The sequence below is a fragment of the Haemorhous mexicanus genome, chromosome 3, assembly GCF_027477595.1.
Source record: "Haemorhous mexicanus isolate bHaeMex1 chromosome 3, bHaeMex1.pri, whole genome shotgun sequence".
NCBI classification, from domain to species: domain Eukaryota; kingdom Metazoa; phylum Chordata; class Aves; order Passeriformes; family Fringillidae; genus Haemorhous; species Haemorhous mexicanus.
Genome location: NC_082343.1, coordinates 84,882,284 through 84,902,939, shown reverse-complemented (window position 1 = coordinate 84,902,939; position 20,656 = coordinate 84,882,284).

Below are 20,656 nucleotides of genomic sequence, written 5' to 3'. Positions count from 1 at the left end.
GTTAAAATCTTTATATTTCACTGTTTAATTACTGTTGTTATTATTTTTAACCAACTCTTTTTTTTTTTCTGGTAAAAAACAGTGATTGAAATATTTCCTCTGAAATATCTTTTGATGTCTCAAGGTCTGTATTCCTCATCTCTAATTTCAGACACTTGCCTAAAGGACTAAGTACACTACTTTTAGTCAGTGCATACTATCTTCCTTTTGAGTAATTTTGAAATATCTTCTGTCAATTGCAGATAAAAGTTTGTGTGACTATATATATAATTCAGTTGTCCCGTTTTGGGTGGGATGAAACTAAAAGCAAGATTGTATGGCAAGATTTCCAGCTTTTTGTGTTCCAAATAAAGCCAAGTTCTAACTGAAGGATGAGAAGAATAATCATGACTGCTGGATTTTGGCATTTCTTTGTTTGGGTTTTTTTTTAAGTTTTTTGGAGTTTGCCTCAGCCATATATTTCTCTCAACATCTCAAAAGAGTCAGGAATGTTCTCATCTATTTTCCTTCTAACCAGATCCAGGGATGATTGCTCTACCCACATACAGCAAAGCTGCTCTACAAGGTAGCCTCATGATGATACCTAACTAAATGTTTTATTTCAGTAAGACCACCTTCAATGCAAGTAAATAATTGCAGCATTTCAAAAGCCTGTCTTGGCCCAGCAGCTTAGAGCAAACTATGGTGCCATGAGTCATATTTTATTTCATGTCAGCGTACCTGTCTTTCTGTGATGGATCCCCTAGACACTACAAGGCATAAGTGAGTAAAGATTTGAATAAATTTTAAGCCATAATACATGTCCATCAGAGTAGAAAAGGCTGATGGAACCCACCTGGACTGGCATCCAAACCAAAGTGTTCACATCTGCTCCAATGGTGTGAATCTCAAAAGGATAACAAATGCTCAATTATTAGAGCTGAGTGAAAAGGGTGTCTGCAAACAACACCAGAAGAATAAAAAATCTGAAAGGAAAACAAGTCATTCACTGGATCTCACAAAAACATTTCATAAAGAAATTGGGATTTATGCTATTTTTTGCTTAAAAGTATTTTAAAGTTTGACTGCAGCCACTTTTTCAATCACTGCATGAACAAGTTTGCATTCACTCATCACATAAAATATAATTCCTAGTCCCAAAGGCAAACCCAGGAGACACACACTGTGTATTCCCCTATATGTATTTCTCTGTAAGCCTGCTCTGGCAGTCTCCAAGACTACAGCTCACTGGTGGTCCTGCCCACTCCACAGGTCTGGACCATAGAACCATAAAGATTGGAAAAGACCTCTAAGATTACCAAGTCAAATTATCAACCCAACACCACCACCACCACCATGTTCACCACTAAACATGTCCTCAAGTGCCATATCCACATGTCTTTTGAACACTTCTTTGAATGGTGAGTCCACCGTTTCCCAGAGCAGTCTGTTCCAATTCTTTGGAATTCTTTTGGTGAAGACATTCTTTTAGAGTCCCTAAAATCTAGTCTAAGCCTCCTTTGGTGCAAGTTGAGGCCCTTTCATCTCATTCTGTCACTTGTTATCTGGAAGTAGAGGCTCACCTCCACCTTGCAACAACCTCCTTTCAGGCAGCTGTAAAGATTAGGTCTTCCCTGTGCCTCCTTTTCTCCAGCGTAAACAACACAGTCTCCTCAGCTGCTCCTCAAAAGACTTGTGTTCCAAGAAGAGATGACTGTCCATATTTCTCATGGAAAGGTAGAAGCAATGACAAGGAGCAGCTCTGTGGAAGGAGCTGGGGAAGGGATGCCACAAGAAGATGCAGATGCAGAAGCAGCGTAAGAGTGTGGGTAGGCAGCCCAGCCAGGGCTCCCCAACACACCAATACACGCTGGAAAGAGGGAAGACCCCCAGATGGACTCTCATAGCACAGACTGAGCACTTAGGGCTGCTCTTTGGTGCCCTCACTGTCATGAACTTCTCACATGTTTCTCTTCAGAGTCCTTGGGATCTTACAGAGATTTGGCAGTTATTCTTTTTTTTTTCCCTGTCTCCTTGCAGCACCTCCTCCTAACATCTTGCCCTTGCTTCCTCCCTTAGGTCTGTCTAATTACACCCTCAGAGGGTCTTTCGCCTCTTCTTATGAGCTTATTATGCACCCTCTTGGGATTTCCATTTTCTTCTCAAGAAGACAGACCATATGTAAAGCAATCTATTAAGTGCTGTCACCAGACCAGCTGTTTCCAAGTTTCCTTCCTATGCTGTAAGCTTGCAGCAAACAGAGGGTCCCACATGCAATGCATTTATGGTCTGTTCATCCCTACTTCAGAAGGGGACCATTCTCAGACAAATGTTCCTTTGAGATGATCCCATAAGTTAACAGTAACAATTAAAAAGCCAACCAAATTTTAAAAAGCAAAAAATCCACTCAGGTTTCTTTCCATATGCTAGTTAAAAGAAGCATTTATTTGCTGTGTGTGCCTATATCCAATTTTGCAGCCATTGCATAGATGTTTTGTATATAACCTCAGCTCTCTGCTTTGCATTTGCAGCAGCATGTCCTGGGAGATGACTTACTCAATGGCTCTAGCCATGAGTTATACATGCCTGTCCAATTACCAGGATTAGGACTCTCTGGGGACATTGCAGAACACACATCACAGGTTAGACACGTCTGTCTACAAGACTTAGGCACACCAATACACTGGCCTCAGTATGGCAGAATGATCTGCATCAAATCTTCTCAGCATTCTTTGCCTACTCCTTACACTAACAGAATTTTTCATGCTTCTCTGTACAGGGATGTTCAAATTCCATATAAAATCATCACTGCCAACTCGAGTTTTCAAAAGGACCCATCAGTAGGTGTTGCAAGCAAATACAAAGCAAGATGGATGCTTGACATCCTCAGATTTATAGCTATACCATTTTTGCATAGAAGCAATGGCAGAAGCGGAAGGAGAAATTATTCCAACCTTAGTTCCAGTACAGATCTCCTATAACAAGCTTGATCAATTACAGCTAATTGAAAACACTAATCTATTCTATTCAACTAACCTAACTAGCTAAAATAAAAAAGGCATGTGGTATTCATTTTATTGTTCATTAGAAAGGAAACCTTTTAAATTAAAAAAAATGAAATATTAGAACAAATTACTGATACAAACAGCAGTGTTTGAAACTACCCATTTCAAGATCTCTTTCAGTGATTCCATGGAAAAAAGTAGAAAACATGGACCTGGTTAGTCATTATGATTGTAAAACATTTCCATTTTTTTTTTTTTTATTGTTAATGGCATGTCTAGAAGTTAAAAAAGGTTCAGCCAGTGGCTGAAATTGGACTGAAACTTTAAAATAATTTTATTTTTTAAGTCAGAATATTAAGACTGGGTTTGCCATTCCCTGAGACAGACAGAGACTCTGAGAAGTGGTAATTGAAGAAATAAAACAAAGCATAAAACCATACCACTTTCTATGTGAGAAGACATAAGGGAGCTTCCTTATTTTGGTCACTTCCCCTTCCCTCTTTCACACCAACAGACATACACATATGCACAGTATACATACACCCCCAGACAGCTCCTGAGCATTTAATCCTCTGCTGAAAATCTTTTTTGCTGCTTTAATGAGCTGAATTCTCTTTGGAATGAAAGAGATTAAATAACAATTCCAGCACAACAGAACAGTCAAGCCTGAGGCAGAAAGGAATGGCCAGTGTAGGATTATGGTAAATAAATAAATAAACAGGGATGAGGAAGCAGTGTCAAATCAAAACTTTAATCAAAATATAGTTCTTGCATGCCCCTGTTTCCAGCTGGCCATTAAATTAGTTGAGTCCTGCTTGGACTCAGAGATCTCTTAGAGACTGCCCTGTGAGGTCAGGGATAAAAGTCTGGCAAAGTAGGAAATTTCACAAGAAAAAGCCTGATAACAGAAGTCTTTGCTTTATTCACTCACAAAAGAGGACAACAGAAAAGGATCAGAGACCAAAGTATTTAGGGAACAGATTGAAATAGAAGAGTACTAAAATTGAATTAACACTATAGCTTATTGAAATTTTTAGTGTTTGGAAATCACTATATTGCCTAGCACTATACAACACAGAGGAATTAGGGAACAGTTGGTTCTGTTTAATCAGGATTACATGAACTTTTCATTTCCATGTTTTATAATTCTTTAGTTCATGACTGGGATCATTTGTTTCTTTTGCAGGGCCATTAGGGAAGGTGCTGCAGCACTACAAATACCAATAATGAGATCATGACTCCCACTAATCTGATCAGGGCTATCAAATCTAGTTCCCCAGCACAAAATGTAACCACACAGCAGAATTTAGACCATACCACAACTCCACCAAAAACAAACACCATCCACCTTATAATAAGCTTAAAGCCTTTCACATACAAAATAAGAAACCTCAAGAAAAGCAATGTCACAGAAAGGGGAAAGATTCCTACAATAGCAGGCAATTACTTAGGTGAAAATGTCTAGAGATCAAGAGGGTGCCTAGAGCTGCATCATTACAGCTGCACCACTTAGGCTGATGTTTTCAGACTGCTTCTACCAGAAAAGATGATGGACTGGCTGGAAGAGCACCAGCAGAATCAGAGATCTCAGTAACTGCAAGCACCAGAAAGTGCTCAAAACCAGAACAAAACAAAACTAAACAAAATAAAGCAAAACAACACCAAGCAACAACTCTTGTCAATTTTATAGAAAAATATTTTAGCCATTAGTTTAACATTGGGTACATGAGAAAGACATGTCACTGACTCATCTGAGACTGAAAATGTAGCAAACAAAGAAAATATCCAGAAGTCAACATAAGGAATAAGCAAAACAGAGCAGGAAGGATGGCCCTTGTAGATGGCTACTGAATAGCAAATGTCAGTGTTTGTCTGCAAATCACATGAGCTAATGCAAAATCTACATCCATGCCTCCCCTGAAGGCATGAAAAAATCCAAACACCAAAGTCCTAAATGTGTCATGGAGTTGATTATGGAAAATTGCATTAAATGTTCAAAGAATTCCCTCCATGTTGAGAGCAACCACCTAATGTTATTGGTGCTATATGACTATTATTCATACTTTAAAGGCCATATAAATAGATTGGTGTGTCTACATAAATGGTTTGTGGGGCAGAAATTCAGTTAATCTTACACTTCAGTGATCCTCCATCTGAATCTAAACTCCTGAGAAGTGAGAAACACTGCTTTAATCTGTAATTTGGGGCAAAACAAAAAAAAATTCAAGAAATTCCACTTACAATTTCCAGAAGTTTCACTTTTATTCAAACAAACAAAACAAAAATCCCGAACAAACAAAAAACCCCACAACCTTGAAGAACATACAAACATATGCAAGAATCCACACCTCACAATGTCCTTGGTCTAACCAAAAAATAAAAATCAGGATACATATCCTTTTATTTACATTAAACTCATCAGAGATGAACAGTATGATTTGAAACTTTTATTATTTGCAAGCAGTCTGCATCCAGATCAGATGCATCTGAAAACAGTATAAAATTTCTGGTATGTACCACCAAGAATGCTGCCCATGAAAATATATTTCTTCTGTATCAGTACTGATAATGATTCAGCCTAACAAGTGATGCAGTTTAGGAAGTCACAGTTAAAAAACAAAACAAAACAAAACCCCACAAAACAAAACCAAAGTTAACTGGCAAATTTCTGGAGAGGAAAAAGAGAAAATAAATATTCAGAAGGGTAAAACTCCTCTGATTCCAAAATGCAGGCTGCTAAACCTATGGAGGAAGACCAAAGAGTATAAAAAAAGTGAGAAAACCAGCACATGACTCCAAGTAAATGAAAAAGCCCTACTACAAATATGCTTATGATGGACAGAATAAAGTTGCGTGAATGACACAAAATCATATCATGGACCTACAGACATTGCAGTTTCATTTAGGGAAAGGTTTCCTAATTAAAAGCACAGTGAAGTAATGGAATAGAATGCACAGTCTAGATGCTAAAAGGTTGCATCCAAAAGTGTAAACATCTGTTAACTTGTTTAAAAGCCAACTTAATTAAATTAGCACAAATCCCTCTGTGGCATTTCATTGAGTTAAACTAAAATTATAGATTCCTTGGACTGGAAGAGGTCTCAAGAGGTCTAGTCCATTCCCAATCCACAGGCAGGATCAGCTCATCTCACATCATCCCTGACAGATGTTTATCTATCCTGTTTTTAAAAGACCACCAAGGATGGAGAGTTTATAACATCTTTAGACAATTCGTCTTCTATGAGATTTTTTTGCTAATCTACCCAGCACAATATTATACAGCCATAGCAAACTAGAGGCATACACAGTCAGACACCAGAGTGATAAAAAGCAATGTATTAAGCCATGATGATTACTTTGAATCATGTGAACATATATCATCTCTTAACAAATTATTGTGCATCAACTGACAGATGGTAATGAGACAAGTGCACACACCACCTATCATAAATGTGAAATGAAATAAAATGTGAAGTTTTTTACTTCTATTTGCCAGGGGCTAAAACCATGCATGTGATAAATTACTCTTCCTCAATTGGCAGGCAGTTAAATCAGGATAAATCTATATTTCCTGTCTGTTCAAATGTTATTTACATAATTTAATTTAAATATTGTTGTTTGAGAAGAACATTATTCTAGTTAGTGTGTTACACTTTCCTTTTCCTGCCTATTTGCATGACTAAGTCTGGGGAATCTAACCAGGCTTTGATAAAGATACAGAAAAAATACATCCAACCAAAAATAGCAGATTACACTCCTTGACTTTTCCAAAAATACTTCCCACACTTTTGACACAGTCACCAGTCCCAGCAAATTAACATCTGTTCTTACCTCTGCATTTAGCAGAGAAAAAGTTGTGCTGGAGAATTATGGAACCTTAGAATAGCTCAGGTTGAAAAGGACCTTGAAAGACTACTTCATCAACCTTCTGTGGAAAAGTGTGCCTAGATGAAAATATCTAGTACCTGCTCAACAGTACATTGAAAATCTCTGGCAAAGGGGGCTCTACCACATCTCTGGGGAGGTCGTTCCAGAGGCTGTTCTCCCTGTAAAAAATTCCTGTTGTACATGAGCACGAAAGCACTCTTCCCCCCAAGCATCTTTCTTTGGAGTTTAAATGTAGCTCAATTTGCAGCTGCATTAGTGCAGCACAACAGGAGTGCTGCTACCACGCATTGTGTTGGCTACAGAATAACATTAAAAGCATTTTAAATATTTGTTGTGTTAAGCAAAGGCTATTGCCCCCTCTTGTCTCTTCAGTTGACAGCTGTCCACACTCCTAATGCCCACATTTCCCTCTGCTCAACATTTTTGGATGAGAATATAAGCATACAAGACATTTTTCATTTCATTGAAGTGTACTGCCAAAGACAACTTCAGAGACAATCCTGGAAAGTGACATTGTCCTAGAAAGTCAATATTCCTTTGATTGATTTTAAAGTATCTCAAAAAGTCGTTAATTCCTCTCCCTTAAAAATGGACTTATGATATCTTTTGCTTCTTCACACTATCAAAAAAAAAAAAAATCTTACAAAATAATGATCAGTAATGATACTGATTTTAGACAAAGACACCTGGACACATATTACATTAGTAGGTGGCGAACTATAACTCCAAGGAATCAGTAAAGAAAGTCTTATTTTCCTCCAGAAGACTAAGTTATAAAATTAATATTTTACCAATACTTTCACTTTTACAAGTATTTTAACATTCCACTTTCACTGGGATATAAATTCTAAAAATTAGGATAATAAATCTACTGTGCAAAAGAATAGGGTGAAAAAGTTATTAAAATATTTTATACTTTTTGAACTACTTAATAAACAATTTTAAAGAAACTTTCAGAATATTAAAATTGTGTTCTCAAGTTTAAAAATATCTTATAATTTAAAAAGTTGCATTAAAGTAGAAACATGGTTTTTTATGTTGTAAATGTCTTTTCATTCAGATCACACATTTTGAGGGGTAAGATAGAGAGACTGTTTTTTTACAGAAACACCTTAGGCAATTGCACTGGATGTTCATCAATGCTAACAATAACATTCAAATCCATATAATAGGAACTTTGCCAGAGTTTGGTGGGGGATATTTTCCTCTATTAAATAATTTGTATCTGACAGCAGTTGGATACAGAATCTTTGACAAAAATAAATCCCAAACATCTACCAGGTTTATGAATTGAATACAAAACATGAAATTTGCCTTGGTTTTTCAGAACTGAAGTGAATTTGAAATGTTTGAGCTCTAGAGCAAAACATATCAGCATTAATGAGCCATGCATTTGTAATGTTCATGAGGTAACACACAAAAACGAATGTGGTGAAATTTTAAGCTGCAGATAAGTGCTCCCAAGTCTCTCATTATCTGAACATCTGGATACACATCTCTTAATCTACTGAAAATCTGTTTTAACAATCTGTCACTGAGTTGCACGTTTGTGATTTTTTCTGAAGACTGGAAATCATCAGAATGAATCCAACCAATAATGCCCAGAAATGCAGAAGCTGGATATTTCAGCAGGCCAGCAGCAGGGGGAACTACCAGGTAGAAGACCAAAGGAATGCAGAAAGGACCAGTTTAAAGTGAGGTAGATGGGAGATATATTTTTGGGCTTGTGAACTAATGAGCATACACCTTTTAACTGTCACCACCTAGTTTTAACATAGGAACACATTTCTGGATTCTCATTCCAAACAAACTCTAAAACATAAATCCCTTGTACTCATCGAAGATATCTTACAAATGTATCCCAAGCATGTTAGTATAGTGCACTTTATGTTAAAGATTGTGTTTCATGAAGATTGCATTTTTCTCTTTATGTCACATGAAAATGTGATAGCTTGTTAGTAATTAATTTGAACTGACTTAAGTGATTTAAACATCCTGCTTTATGGCTGTTCAAGGGCAGTAAAAGAAGTACAATACATTCCAAGAGGAGGTATACATTAAATTGAGAAAGTTTTATTGTCAGTGCTCACCACAAGCCTGGCCGTTTTATGTAAGCTTCTGGAAGACAAAATCACTGCTCCCCAGCAGAAGCAGAGTCCTCACACAAATGAGGACTAGATTTATTGGCTAGGTTGCACTTTGGTGGGAATTAACATCATCTCACTCCAAGTCTGAACTTGATTCTCTATGTATTTACTGTGGGATCACATGGAATAGTTATTACATTGACCTCCCTGCTTGCTGATGTTGACCAGAAATTCTGGCCCTTTGCCTTTTATCATCTCTCTTACAATAAGGACATTCCAAAAAATCATATCAGACTGTGAATCTTGTGAAGAGCAACTAATTTGACAGACCCTTATTTGAACATAAGCTGGTGTTGCCACCTCTTCAGTAGTTTTTATTTTTACGTGACCTGTGTCAATAAGCAGATTCGAAACAGAATTTCTAAAGAAATATTAATTTTGTACAAAATAAAATACTAAAGATTTCACTCTTAGACATATCTGAAAAAAAGTCCAAGAATTCTAGAAAAAAAAACCCAACAGAGCAACCCTTTTTCCCTTATGTTTTTTTTTACACCCATAAGGGCTTTCTGGCTTTCCTCAATGGAATAAAAACTTGTCCCCTGAAAAGCTACTCACTCCTCTGAGTTATTATTAGGGTAGCCTATTCATTTACTACTCCTCTATGCGTGGATAATCAGTGTTATATACCCAAAATTGCATGTATTCCCATATTTTCCAGTTCACAGAAAGGTCCAAGCCACCACTTCATTCACAGTCATCCGTTATTCCCCTTCCAAATGACAGCACACGAGCAGGAGAGGGGGAAGTCAAACTAGCCTAAACCCAGCTGTTTTGATAAGAATTACTGGGGATGTTTGCACTTTCAAACAAGCTCTCTACTTTTTTCAGTCAATAGGTCACAGCTCTAATGCAGATTATTCATGTGAGCTATCTCCAGAAGAACGAAGAGGTTGTTCTTTATCCAGAGGTTTCATTGCTTCACAGAGCATTTCCTTCTGTTCCACAATCTCCTTGAGCTCCCTTTGCTATCAACAGCTTTTCAGACTAGTGAAGCAGAAAAAGAAATTTAGAAGCCAGAACACCAGGTTCATAACATTAGCTGACCACTCTTCTCTCCCCATTTCCCAAGATCCTTAAGAATGAAACAAAATTATATTTCTCGGACACAAAAGCAATGAATGATCAGAGTACTTTAAAAGAATCTCCTGGGAAACATCTGTAAAATAATAGGAAAACAATTGCCTTATTCCATTTTTATTTCTTTTCCTTTAAAAGGAAAACCCTATTTTATCAAGATATAAACATGACTGAAAAAACTTTCAGCTGCTTCACTTTATCTAAGACATCTGCATCTGGTGAAGTACATTCTGGTTGACAGAGCAAAGAAATACATATGCTTTTGGTTGTCAGAGCAAGGCATATTGATATCTTGTTGTCCTGATGTATAAAAAAATACAATGAAAGCTACAAGCATGCATATCTTTAAGCAAAAAAAAAAAACCCACCAAACAAAAAAAAAAAAACCAAAAAAACAAAAACACAAACGCTTCCTGAATTTGTACTGCTTTCTTTGAATTTAAGTGCTAAGATGGATTTTCTTCCATAAATTACCTTGATCAAATTTGTGACATAAAATGATGTCTACAATGTCCCATGGTAAGGAGTTGGCAGAGTTATTACTCATTTGGTGAATTATTCCCTCACCTGTAAAGCTCATTCAATGCTCCCTAACCACTCTAGTGAGCAAGTCCCTGAACTGTTATTCCCAGATCATCCTCCTCATAGTGCTTATGTGACAAAATGTGACATGCCTACACCTCTATGGCCTTTTGTCATTTCCCTCTAGGATGAAGTCCTGTGATCCAGACCTGGCCACCCTTGTCTCCCTTTTCCTTTTCCAGCCATGGCAAATAGTTTTGAACTAAACAATATGAGACGTATATTTAAAAGAGAAAACAAAAGAAAGTATTTCCTAATTAGAAGAAACACTGATTTATAGAACATTTTGTACTTTCACTTTAAGTCTACTAGCCTTTGTTTGCTTTTCCCCAGGCCTCCCTGAGAAACACTGAAGTAATGCTTTTGTAGCCTATTTTTGGCCCAAATCCTATTTCCCAGGCACCAAAAGAGATCAGCCTAGAGGCGAGCACAGAACACTCAGGATTTAGAAAGTTTCTTCATTCCCTTTGTTTTAAATTTGACTGGATCAAAATTCAGCTTCTATTTTATTCTTTGGTGTCCGCAAGTACTTCTGTGACTGCCTTCACCCAGCCCTTGAGATTTTAAATCCTTGGGTGTCAGCAAATTGTGATGCTTCACTACTACTCAAACCAGTTACTAAGGTGTTAAGCACTGTATTTCCCAGAACACGGTCCTGAAATAGTCCAATAAAATTCTGAATATTTCATAGTTTTCCAGCTTTTAAAATATTTTTATCCTTGTAAGGGCATTATCTCTTGTATTGCAGAAACTTAGACTCTTTAATTTTCAGTAGTTTTTCAGCAGCATTAAGAAAACCACAAAAGATGTATTAGCCAAGTCTCCTTTGTATGTTCATGACTTCTGGTATAAGTTCTTTAAAGAAGTCCAAGCATTTGAATGTTCTGTTTACAAATACCATTTTTGCCTTTTACTAGTAGCCTGCTCACAGAGAGAACTTTCAGCAACATAAATTGAACCCAGACCTTTCTTAACCAAAAATTAAATGTCTTTTGTCTTCATCAGTTTAGTCAGAGTTGTAAGAAAAGAGCAGTTTAATTGGTGTTAATATAATAAAAGAGACAAGATGCTGGCAGCTGGTCCATGTAGGGTATTTGACTAAATGAACAGCTCTCATGCTGCAGTCACTTTCATTTGGTCTTCATTTTGTATTTCCAGTCCCATGTCAATACAAAGGTATAAAACTTCATTCACACTTTGATTGCTGCCCATAGCTTCTTATAGATAAAGGCTCAAAGATGTAAAATGAGTATGTGACTGACCTAATGACAACTAAAGACAAAGCACCACTGAGAGAATTTTTCAAGAAAGAATAAATGGAAATCAGCTTTTCTCGGCTTCCTTGATGACAGTGACATTTAAATACAGTCATCAGGATCCTAACAAAATTATAATTTGGAAACAAAAACTCAATTAAAATAAAAGGTGAATACAAGAAAAGTGGGAATCAGAGACTGAAACTGATCATGTGAGATTTAAGAATCCCCCTCACTGAGTGACTGGAAGCCTGAATAGCCCTAAATGAGCTATTCATCCCGTATAGAATCCATAATATTTTGTTGCTCTGATTTTTTTAAAAGGTCTCAACTGGAATTTCTTTAGTGAAAAAGATTATTTACATATAAATAAAAAGAATGCACTTGGAAAAAAGTGGTCACAATTCTATGTAAGTCCCCAAAAAGAAAACTGATGTGGCTTTATGTCCCAGAAGGAGGAGTTTATGTTTCTACTAAGAGATCATTGCACCAGTTGTTTTCTGCACCAGTCAAAGCATGAAATGTAAACTTGGCTGACCTACTTTTGAATAGTTACTCATCCTGGAATGTGTTCCTTAGTAGCCTTCCTTATTCCTAGTAAAAGCCAGCAAAATATATTAAATACAAATCACTGGCATGATAATTAGTCTGTTTTCTCAGAATGTTTCTGCTACTTGCATTCTGCAGCGGAGAATTTGGCACTCTTCTTTCCTCACCCCATATCACTAGTTGCCTTTATTTCCTTCAGGTGTACAAGCAGTGTATCTTACCACTTTGGCTGTATCTCCCAGAGAGAAGAAATCCTGGAACAGCTCCTTTAATTCTCTTCTGCATTATTTTTTAGTAGAAGGAAAATGTAAGGTTTGAAAGTTGAAAATTCAAATAACTTTATGATTCCCAGCATTTTACTTCTACCCCAAATGGAAAATATTCCCCAGTGCTGATCTAAATTGAGGATACCCAGCTTTTGGAGATGACAGCAGCAAGAGGTGTTGATCAGTTTTCTCAGCCATATTAAACCCCAGTCATCCATCCTAACTGCAGCACCTCTGTTGTTAATGGTCAGCGGGGAGGTCTGTTGTCAGCTAAAGGCTCACAGAGACCAGATCAGCCTGACTGTCCTGCTCTGCTCTGGGATATGGTGAGGTTGGATGTCAATAAGGGGGCTCTCTTTCATCCCACCACAATCCCACCTTCCTGAGTTTCTTCCTACGCCCTAAATCCTATTCTTCATCCCCTCAAGGTCTCACAGATCTTTTCTGCCACCTTTGCTCAGCTGAGGAGTTTTTAGCTGGCTTTACTCTCAGTGATTGCAAAGTTTGGATTTTGGTAGTTCCAGCCTTTTGGTAGTTCCAGTTCTGCGTGTCCCAGTCCTGCTTTTTTCTGCTTCCCTGCACATATGTTTCAGGTTATGAAAGCTCTAATAAGGTCAAAACTCGATATAATATCATTGAAAGGAGTGATATTAGGTTTTATTTCTATGTTCTTCCTTTTTTATCAGCCCACCTTAGATATAGTTAGTTGTACATTAACTGCTTGCTACATGAAGCAGAAATGAAACATCTGGCAGTAGATTTAATGCAGTATTTTTAAACTGAGAAATTCTACATAACCAATCTTCCCACTGAATTCAAATGACAGAAGAGTATGTATTTATCAAGAAGGGTACATAGATGCTAGTGTAGATGTCTGAAAAAGACATCTACACAAGCTTCTCTTCAAATTACATGTTACTGTTACTAAAAGCAACCATGAATAGTGGCTTTCCAGGAGTATGGAAGAAATGAAGAATACACCTGCAAGAGTCTGTGTAGAATACAGTTTTACCAGAGTCAAGTTTTAGTAAAACTTAATGATACAAAAATTGTAAACTGTTCACTGAAGACAAGAAAGTCACAAGATCTGATATATTCATCAGTAGCTAAATTCATGAAATTATTATATTGGAAATCAGCTGAAATGATAAGCAACTATTGATATGAAATTGCTTTGAAATTAAAGGGGGAACCCACCCCAAAAATTATTAAAAGTTGCATTCTGTTAGTTCTTTTTTTTGCATCTGTCAAATTCCAATAGTCCCATAGTCCAGATTCAGTCTAGTAAAAGCTGACCAAGGTCAAATGAGCAGGTTCTGCTCAGTGTGGAAATTCTATAATGTATTCAAGAGAAATTCTACAGTAGTTCTGGGAAATGATAATTTATATTTTTTAAGAAATTGCTTATAGGTTACAAGTACTATGTACATTTTAAAGTTCCCACAATGGGTAGAAATGTTTCGTTCCCAATTAATGTTACTGGGATACCAAAGATGAGTCATGTGTGTCAGAAATTACTGCAAAATTATTTTCAAATGATGATGACCTAGATTTTTTTTGTATTATTGATGCCTTACACACCTCAGAGGAAGCTCTTTCTGATGTACAATGTCATCAATACAAAACATACTTCATCCTGTAAAAATATGTTCCAAGCATTACCTCTTGCGTTTGTTTATTGTGTTACTGTAGTTTTGTGCTCTCAAGCCATAAGATTTCTTATACATGCACAGCTACATACACACAAAGTAAAATTTTTAATATTATTAAAATCATAATTTCAATATTTTAAATCATGACCAAAACCCATTCAATCAGTCAAGCTTCCTAAAGTACAGCAAAGGAGTGTCTCAGCAACAGAAAATTTGAAGAAGGCAGAAAACCAAAACTATTCAAGCACTATAAATTAAATAAAAGAAATCTCATTCATGGAAAGATGTGACTAAGAGTGGCAAACACTAACAAGCCTCAGACATTTTTGTTGTTTGCACAGAAGACACATTTGGCATCAGGCAATACAGAATACAAGTTTCCTTGCTATTGCTGCTGTTGCAATTCTGCCTGCCTTGGTTTTTTTGCCATTCAGTCTCCTCTGGATTTCGTTCCTCATGTTGACTTTCAGACTGTTTAATAATACTGATTCCATAACTTCTAATTGCTAGATGTGAAACAGAAGGTACCATTCAAAGAGAAGGGACAACATTCACCCTCAGTTTGGCATCAAGAGATCATTGCATTATACAGTATTGCTCTTATCAAAGAAAGGAAAAATGAACAGTAGAAAAGTAGCAAAAGAGCCTGTTGCTACTACTATGGAGTCCAAGTAGATGGAAAATATACAGTGTAAGAGAGAAATGCTTTCTCTTGGTGGTTAAGATAAGCTTGCTATATTTCATGATTTGTTAGTGGCAGCCAAAAGTTAGGGGTTATCCAAAGTTATTCAAGCCTGAGTAAGCTAACCAAGCTGTTAACAGGGCACTATGCAGAATTTAAAAAAAAGGGGGGGGGGCAGGGGGGGAGAAGTAGGAGGAGGAAGAAAACCTCTTATTTGTGTAAATTCATTAATTGGATAAAACTCATTCATTGTTCCCCTAGATTTTGCCAATGTCTTCAGGCCTTCTGACAGAGAACAGTGGCAGACAGTATCTTGCCCTGCAGGTCTAGCACAACCAGAAAAAATAAGGGGTTAAACAGCTTGAGAGGTAAAAGAGCTGGGGACTGTGGGGACTGCAGGGTGCAAAACTTCAGCACATCTCTGCAAGAGCATCTGCCAGCAAGAATACTTCCAGGGGCACAATGGAAAGAAGAAAACTCCTTCAGATGCACTGGCAGCACTCCCTCACCACTGAGCCCACGTTGGCACAGATCAATGCAGAGCAACTTCACTGCCTTGTGACAAATAATGTCAAGGCCTTTTATTTTGCTAATGAGTTCTGTATGTCTGTTTTAGTAACTTTAGCTGCTGTACTGAAATGGAAATTTTGTTTCTCAATTACTGTTAATTTTTACTTGGAACATCTCTGCCAGCACTTTGATCCAGGTGGAAAGAGGCAACCACTCTAAAGGGTGACCTCAATCTATCAGGAAACAAGCTTATTTTTAGACTGTGATTGTTAGCTGTGCAAATGATATGGCAAGTTGAGCTTGCAGTTTCCCAAAAAATCAATCAGAGAATCATGCACTAGCAAAGAAGCATAATGTTAAGACATCCCCTTGGCAACCAGATGACTACCAAACTAAAAGGCAAAGAAACAAACACATGTACAGAAAAAAAAATCTCTGGTGCATGCTCTCATCCAGCTTTAAAACAGAGAAATAATTTAAAAGTCTGGGCATTAAGAAGAATAGTCACCTGTAGTAAGCACCAGCCCTGTGAAGTAAAATGCTTAGGTAATATAGCAGTGGTGCACCAGCAGGCAGCACAAAGTCACTCCAATGAAGTCATTATGTAAGATATTCAGGGGCAAAATGCCACCTCCAGTACATCTCTAAACTCTGTTATGAAAAGCATGACTCCTATGCTTGAGTTATGGCTACTAAACCTAGCTTACTCAGAGGTCACACATGACCACAGTCCCCACTTCCTCCTGCCGCTGCCATGAGCTCTCAGTGAACTGCAAGGTGAACCGCAGATAAAACGTGCTGCTTGTCATGTCTCAAGAGGAGAAAGCCTGAACCTTAAGGTTTAGCTGCATTAACTCTTCAAGAGTAATACAATTCTTTTCTTCACACTCTAATTTTTCCTGGTGTTTAAACATGAGGGAACTCCCCATATCAGCACACAGGGCTCAGAGGTGTGGATGACCTCTGATGGTTTCTCCTCCAGGGGCACGGTACATGAGCTCCCAAAGAACTATTCCTTCTCTCCACAGCCAGATGAGATTTATCCTTCAGGTCACTGTCTTGGAAAGTGTCAGAGAAGAGAGACCAGCAGGATACTGTAAAGACCCAATTCTACATCAGTCTGTGATAAACCTATGGTGCCAGTACAATTGTCCTCCTGGGCCACTGAGATTTTTATTCCATAAAGAGCAGAAATCACCTACAGAGAATAAACAAATGGAAAGAAACACATATCATCAAGTCTCCTAGATCTTTGTATTTGCACACGTTTTCTTGCCCACTGATGGGCAAGGATCCTCTCAAGATACCTGCTTCCTACCACAGGGATGAAACACAGTATCTGTTAGGACAACCAAGGAGCATTCTTCTTTCAAGGAAGGTAGCAGCAGTACCATTCCCAAATCACAGTGTACTGTCAGAGTAGCATCGGAAAAATTTCATCTTTGTTGCTTGTTTCCCCTACTTTTTGCACTTGTGAACTGGATGGGGAAATCAGTTTCCCACAACATCAGCAAGCTATTCATTAGGCAATTTAAATACAAGCTGGTGCAGCAGACAATGCAGGAGCTATGCAACCAGTACCAGTGTTTATAGCACCTGAGTCATGGGCTAAATTAAGTTTCAAGGAAGGAAGCCACAAAGATATGATAAATGCCCTACAGAGACACACGTTTTAAAAGAAAAAAAAAAAGTATCCTGTTCAGCTAAGTTGAACAGTGAGTTGGCACCAACCTGATCCTGGAGTAGTGGTATTTGTTCCACAACAGGATGGCGTCTCAAGGACAAATCTTTCCTGATGTCAGTGGAAAGAGAGACAATTGCATTCTTAAACACTCAAAAGCTGTTGAAAAAAAATCTTCTGATTTTCATATCTGCACTACCTAAACCTAATTTTTTTTCTCCACACCTGAATTATGGAATGACCTCACAACCGTATGGGGCCTCAGCACAGCCTAGGCTCACCCAGCTGCATAAACTCTGTTACTAAGGTAAATGGATGCTAAAGTCTCAAAGAGAAAAAGAAATTATAATAGCAAGCTACAACACAACCCAGTCTGAGAGGTATCCTTACTAACAGCATGAGTCCAGCTCCAAAGAACATATAGTTTTCAGTTTTGTGGTCCATAACTCACAGTTCTTCCTCCTGAGTTCTCCCTGTTGCTTTGAGCTCTATCCTACATGTGCTGAAGTCTATAATGAATAAAGGATATATCTCAGCTCTTGCTTTCACCATTGCCCTCATAAATTACTGCATGGAACTACATGTCCTGCTAAAGCCTGTAACAACGTTTACAGAAGAAAATAAAGAAGAAATTATGCAAAGGGACAGTAAAAATAATGGTGAATGATACAGCTCTCTTCCAACATCTATATCCACATTAAGCAAGGGAACATTTCTTCTTCTGACTGTGCTGTCTTAGGGATTAAGACCCTATATGGAGGTTCTGGCTCTGTTACAGTCTATACCCTGAGACCATTTTACCATCAGTGCAGAATATCTGTTCACACCCCAGCTGAGTTTGAGTGCAAACTAATGCTCCTGTAGCACATACTACCAGGAGAGCATGCCCCCAGCTTGAGGGCAGATAGGCTAATCTGTCTGTATTTTTGAAAATTCTTTTATTGAAAGGAAGTTGTCTCATTATTTAATTATCTTGGTAAATGAATCCACTCTTCCCATCTTCCAGTTTCACGCTATGAAGCAAGACTACTCCATTCATTGTCAGACAAAGAAAGCAATGAGGAAAATTATATCAAATAGGAAAGTTGGGGTCACAAAACATGTTTAAAAAACCCAAAACAAACAGCAACCCAACTATAGAACTAGGCAATAAAGAGTATTATTCTTGGTCACTCTGCTTCTCTGAAAGCTAATTCTTTGCTGGCACAACATGTGTAACTTGTTGGTAATTTAAATTTTTCTGAATTGTAATATTATTCTAACATTGACAGATGTCAACTCACGTTGTTAGGCTCTCATAGAAAGGACTAAAATCTAGTCATATTTGTTGAGCTGTATACAAAACAATCCTGTTGTATGAAGTAATTCAGGTGTGAATTGGAAAAGGCACAGAATCAACCTCTGCCTGAAAGCTTTTCTCAAGGAAGTTTACAAAGATATCAAAGCTCTGCTGGATTTCCAACTGGCTACAGAGATATGCCCCTGCCACAGCAACAATTATTTCTGCTTTTTGGAGGTGTTATTTATAATAAAGGTGCATTATTCAGTAACATTTTTTTATTCCAATTCTTGCTTCCAAAATTTTATTTCTTTTCCTCAGTAAAACCTGCATAGGCATGACAATGCTGCATTTCATCTTTAGAAGTGAAAGCACATTGGTTGAAACTCCTGGAAATATTACAAGGAGAAAGCAGTAAGTCAGAGTAACACAAAGGTTTGAAGAATGTATATTTTTCTAATTTCAACAAGACCCTATTAAATAACAAAAAGATGTTCTCATCATAAATTGCCATATGCTCTTTTTAAAGTGACTGTATGTTTTCCCTGACTGTGCCAGGATTTGTGTAGGTAGCACAAATACCACAAAGGCCTATTGTACCCTGGATAGCAGAACACTCAAGCAGTAATTAGTTTAATTTTTATTTAATTACACTAATTAGTTTAATTTTTCTTACCCGTAGACTCACTACTTGCATTACATCCCTGGGCTTCTGTTTTCATACTCCATACCTAAATGCTGCCACAGCTTAGTCAGAAACTAAGTGATCTGTGCACATTGCTGACAAACCAGCGTGGATTCTAGGAAATACACAAGTTAGCTTGTATGTCCTGGCTCATGGATTATGCCTGCATGGCCTAGGGCACTTTTGCAGAATTTTTATTGTCTCAGCAAACAAAAACAAAGACAAATGTAGTCTTCCTAAGGAATAAACAACAGTTTTGCTACCAGTGCCTTTCAAATCAGGGCTCCAGAAAAGCCTGTAAAGTCCTTGAACAAAACCTCAGCCTCAGAGTGCACAAAAATTCATTCTGCTTGGTAAAAAAATTTCTTGAACAAAACAAAACACAAACTCCTCCTCCAACATAGCCAAAGCTCTTGTTATTAAATATACATGTATATTTAACCTTTTTTTTTTTTTTCCCAGCCTCAGTAAGGCAAACTTTCAGTACTGACAAGTACAGAATTAGATTTGCCTGAAACAGCACCTGCGTGTTACTGGAAGCAATGAGTACCAGAGGCATCACATAAAAGTTGTCATCTTATACAGGAGGGATCTTCTCTGATCACTTTTGGAAAGCTGAACATGTCCCAAGGGGCAATATTCAGACAAGCTAAAAAACCCCAGTGCTTATTGCAGTACTTAAAACATGCTCTCTAGTCTGTGCAAAGGGATCTCCGTGCTGAAGGATATTCTGTGTCTGAAGGATATTCACAAATGCTTTGGCATGGAGAGCACTACCTATACAACCAGGAGGAAAACTGCAGATATATCAGCAACATCTGAACTCCTAGGAGCCAAAATCAGGTCCATATAAATTTTCATACCTCTGCAGCTTGGGTTATCCCTGTTGATACAAAACCATGATCAGGGGAGGTAGATGACAAGTGGTAAGGGCCTTCATCCAGGCATGAAATGGAAACACTGACTTCACGTTCTGCCAGCCTGAGGAGACTCAGGCTCATAACACATGTTTTTCAACAGACCTTCCTAGGGCCAGCATTTGCTTTTGATGGCTGATGCATTTTCTGATCCTTTTTATAAGCAATCAATCAGCCAGAGCTTAGCCTTGGACTTGGGGTCACTCCACCAGAAGGCTGCAATGTGGTAGGCTCTGCTCCATAGAAGTTACAGTGCCCACTGGAAAAGGGTAATGCCAAACTCTGCTTCCTTAAACTTTTGAGGTTTTTGGCTTTGGTTTTACTTCTCTTATAGAAAATGCATATCTAATCCTAGAAACAAAACCTTTCAAAAGCTGTATGTCCTGGCTGAGCTGCCTAGCCAAGGGAGTTCAGGGGACTTCCAGAGAAGAAAAATCTTCTAGAGGCATGAGACACCTGCCTGTGAACTTCAGTCAACACAGTTAGTGAGGATCAAGG